The sequence below is a fragment of the Callospermophilus lateralis genome, chromosome 9 (genome assembly GCF_048772815.1).
Source record: "Callospermophilus lateralis isolate mCalLat2 chromosome 9, mCalLat2.hap1, whole genome shotgun sequence".
In the NCBI taxonomy this organism is placed as follows: domain Eukaryota; kingdom Metazoa; phylum Chordata; class Mammalia; order Rodentia; family Sciuridae; genus Callospermophilus; species Callospermophilus lateralis.
This window is the reverse complement of record NC_135313.1, coordinates 105,993,981-105,999,028: the sequence shown is the minus strand read 5'-3', so window position 1 is coordinate 105,999,028 and position 5,048 is coordinate 105,993,981.

Sequence of the window (5,048 nt, the reverse complement as noted above, 5' to 3'; positions counted from 1 at the left end):
TCTACCCAATGGACCACACAGAGACCCACTGGAGCAATCACGGGTAGTGTGTGATTGCATTCCTAACTATTTAATGGGCATCCACTAAGTAACATATTCCTATTAAGGTCACCAAAAGTTCTCCACTCACTGAATCAAAATGACATATTCCATTTTTGTGTTATGTGAACATGCTATACATGGTCTGGTATAGATCATTGCTCTCTGTTTTCAGATGCCCTTACTTTTCTTCTTCTGTCTGCTCATGACCCCTCATCCTCTGCCCAGCTCTGAAATACTTATTTATCTAGCTTCTTCCGCACCCTTCTCAAGCTTCTCACTCCTCCCTGCTTATCTGTTGATTTCCTTACTCCCATAGCATAGGAGATAAAACCAAGATCTGATTTGTGAAGCTCTTCTCCATGTGGGGTTGTTGACTCTTATGAGTCACAGCCCTAATCCTTGTCACCCTAGACTCTTACTTTAGTATTGGTTAATGACTAAATAATTAACTTTTGGCCACAGAAAGTATAGACCTATGACCCATATTTAATCCAAAAAGGGCTTCTATTTTCAGGCTAATAATTCCTATTTCTCTATCTTGACCCTGAGCCAACTCTCTAGGAAGAGCCATTTGTTTGCTAGGATTTCCCATTTGATATTCTATAATCAAATGTGCAAAATTTTCCTCCTTTTTTCTTCACTCCAATATAGCCATTCTGCCTATGTTTCCATGTTCAACAATTATCTACCCACATGCTCAAAATAAAACATGGGAGTCTTTCCTGATTTATCCCTTATTCTTACCCTTTGTATACCCATTGATTATATTCCTACTAATTAGTTTAGTGACTTTATTCTCCCAGAAGTTCCTACTTCATTCAGATTCCGTTGTTCCTTGTCTGTAGGATCATAGAAGTCTCCCATCTGGTCTTCTTGCTTACCTGGTCTTCTTGCTTACCAAATTGCATTCTTAGAGTACTTTATTTCTACTACAGCAAAGCTTAATTTTATAAGGCATTAATTTATTCTATTTCTTCCTTGCTTATGTTATTTAATATTGTCACCATTATCAATTCTTACAGCCACACTAATGGTGCATTCTACCTTCTTCCTTAAGTATTACTTAAAATTTGCAGAGTAGAACACAAACATGGTGGTCTTCTCACCCGGAATGTGTACACCCTGCCTTCACTACTACTGGTCATCTTCAGAAGACCAGATCCTACTCAGACTAATGTTTCATTCGAGTTCTAAGAATTGTGAGCTAAATATCTTTGGAATATTACGCACTTTGCTGAAGAACAATTTACTTATCTATTTCACATAAAAATAATACTCATGACTATTTTAAAAGACTAGCAGACTGAGATAATATGTAAAATTTAAACTGGGGGATGTAGAAAGCATAAAATAAACTCCCACAGATTAAAACAAGGAAAACTGATTTGCTTTCAAAACTATAATATTTCCCCAAAACAAAGAAAAAAATGCATAAAAGAGAATAGATCCATAGCTATAGAAAGTTAAATGTGAGGACATTATAATTGTAGGATTCACTCTTCTTCCCTTTTTGTCTCTTAATCTCTGTTTGCTTCTAAGTTGTACCTAATTTTTAGTCCATATGACACCAACAGATCCTGTAAACCCAATTAGCCCCATCAAATAAGCCTCAGCAATATCTGATTATCCTGTCTTGGTTCTGATTGCCCTATCTTAGGTTATGTGGTAGAAGGTATGAGCAGAGAAAGAATGCAGAAATTGTAGCCAAAAATTTGCCCACATTCTTCCTAAACAACAACAAAATTCCAAGCATCCCTCTGTCTAATATAATTCAAATACCATACAAGCATTCCCTATCTTCCAAGTGGTAGAAATCTTAAAGGCATGCACAACTATTATAATCAATACTCAATTTAGAGTTTCTTTGTGCTGTGAATTCCTTTCAATTATATATGGATTTAACACTCATGATTTTGCAATAATTAATTAATAATTAATTACAAAGATTAATTCTGTGTAGACATCTGTGGATATCTGTTATTTTAACTATGGTGAGAAAACAGGAAAATCTGAATGAAAATTCCTAATTAGAAAAGTGTAATCTGATTCACATTGGTTACACATCTACTTTTTACATATTGCCATACTAGTGTCTGTTGTATTCTGCTGCCTTTCCTATCCTCTACTATATGTATACGGGGTAAAAATGGGAGTTCATAATCTGCTTGAATCAAATGTGTGAAATATGATATGTCAAGAGCTTTGTAATGTTTTGAACAACTAATAATAATAAAAAAGAAAAGTAACCTTATTCTTTCAGGCTACACCTGACAGGAATTGTAGGAAACACTACCTAGGAAGAGTATTTCCTTGGCTGTCCTTCTCTAATGTGGTTCCAGGGGTATAATAATTGTCTTCGAAGTTAAATATTAACAGATGTACTTGCAACATGCTTAAATTTCTTTTGTAATCCAACTACTTAAAATTTAAATTAGCCACCCAATCCTGAGTGTTTTTATTTTTGGATTGCCTTTGTTTAAAAATTAAACCCCCAATTCCTATTCATTTGTACCCTTTAAATCTGTCCCTTAACCTCTTTCTTTATTAATAGTCTATAGTTTATATCCATTCCTCTACAACTTATTTAAAGGTTTCAGCCTCGTCCCTGTGTTAGAATTGTAGATTTTTTTAATGTAACACTTCAAAAAGAGATAATAGGGACCCAGGATATAGCCTTTCCCATTTATCTGGGTGTGGCCGTGTCTCAGATGTCTACCATTTGCTTTGCTTGGCCTCTATAGCACATGCGTCTAAGCCATTCCTACAACTAAGCCTTGGGAATGTGCAATTTTACCTCTTCACACAATGACCTGCTGCCTCTTATTCCGATTCCTCACAACCTCATATTCCATAAAAAGCCTTTTCTCTATAAAGAAAACATTTCTACCACCTGTGTAAAATGGAACATTTGTCCACCTAAACAATGAAAAATAATCAATTTATTGTCCACATACTATCTACTTATTACTATAATAGAGCCTTGCAATAGAAATACAAAAATCACAGTTCTTAGATTCAAAAGATTAAGAATTTAGAAGGTGGGATAGGTATCAAATAGAGCAAACATAGTAAACAAAGAATGTACTGAGATAGATGAACACAAGACAATAGGATTAGGATAATCCCAAGAATTCAACCACAGTAAACAAAAACAGAGCTGAGAGAGGTAAGAGAGGTGAGGATGTGAGAACCAATATGAATTTATCCAGTGAAGAAGTGAGTAGGGCCAGTGCATAAAAAAAAAAATCACAGATGTGGTGCATTAAAATATGTACATACAATTCTGTAGAATTAGAGTAATTAGATTTTCTTCTATTTTTTTTCTACCTAGATGAATCTGAGGATGAGAATATATTTTCTTTTGTTGCCTCATACAATGATTAAGCAGTAATTAATCCAAGAGAGGTGGGAGAATACTTTTCTAGGAAATATATCAAAACCACCAAGCCTGACTAGAAAAGACTCCAATGGGATATTTATACTTGGTGCCAGAAAATAATACTTTTCATTTCCACTTGTGAAACACTAGGCTGAATGACTAGATTAGAGTTAGAACTACAATACACCTGTCTTGTATTCTGTGAATACATAAATTCCTGCATGTGAGGAATGCACATTCCAGGTAACTTACAAGTGCATCTAGGCTGACAACCATGAGAGCTGTGAGCATATTGGTCAGAGAAGGAGAATTAGGTAAGGATTTCTAGAGTAGGACCTATGTGGAATGAGTTTAACAAAGGATGCTACAGACTTTCCATTTTCAACAAAAGTAAAGAAGTTGAATTACAGATGATGTATTTTTTTTTTATATATGCTTAGCTACATTCAAAATTTAGATGGTGGTACTGGGTCACTGGAACATATTCTGGCAAATTAAACCCAAAGTACCTTTGTTGAAAGACACAAAGCCATCAATAGAACTGATGTCTTTGAGGGAGGATGAGGGAAAAGGAACACCTCAGTTTGGTACAGCATAGTGACAGGGAACATCTGGAAACATGAATTGAGAAAAATTAACCTTCACCTACTTTAGTTTTCCAGAGAGTTAACTCTTAACCATGGACGACAGTGAGTTGGAAGTGGGAAGTATTTGCATGCAGATGTCATGGGGAATAGTAAGCAGTTCTAAAGGACACGATGATTCAGATCTGTCTTCAATCCAATGCCAAGGGTCCTCAGTCATTTTGGAACCCCATCGTAACAAGCAGGAACAGTCCAATTAGTCTCAGAATCCATAGTATTGATTTCAACATTGTGTTGTTTCAGTTTTCTGGCAGCATGTGGAAACTTAGAATTTCTTTTGTTATCTACACTTCAGTACTTGGGTAGTTGACGTCTTAAAATGTGAAATATTTTTATAACATTCAGTATGGATGACCTCAGTGTCTGTGTGGGAGGCATCTGCCCTTCATGAGAAAGTCTAGTATGCCTCCTCCCAAGATGTCATTAACATCCTAGGTTAATGCTCATTCCTTGGTTTAGCCCATTTATCCATGTTCCTCCCTTGCTTTTTGTTGTTATTGTTGTTGCCATTCAATCCTTGATGTGTCCTCGTTTTTTAAAAAAGATATTTCATAATTTAAATACAAAATTATTTTAATGCTTAATAAATAACATTCAAAAGTATATACTGCTAGTTATAAATGCCTTCCAGGAGTGTTCTTGTGTATATGATATCTGTGGATGAGGAAGGCAAGGAAAATATGTTTTAAAATGATGACTGATGATATGTTCTCTGGTTTTTCCTCTCATTTTTGAAGCCAGAAAAAGAATACAATGAATATTTCAGACAGAAGAGTAAGACAAGGATTTAAATCTTAGCATTGCCTCTCACAATCTGGGTAACTTCAGGAAAATTACCAAACTTTTTTTGAACTTAGTTTATTAATTTTTAAAATGAGAATAATAAAAGTACCCTCTTCACATGACTGCAGTGAGGATTAAGGGAATTAATGAATATAAAACACAGCTCAAGGCCAAGCATGTGGTAAGACCTTAAGGAATTT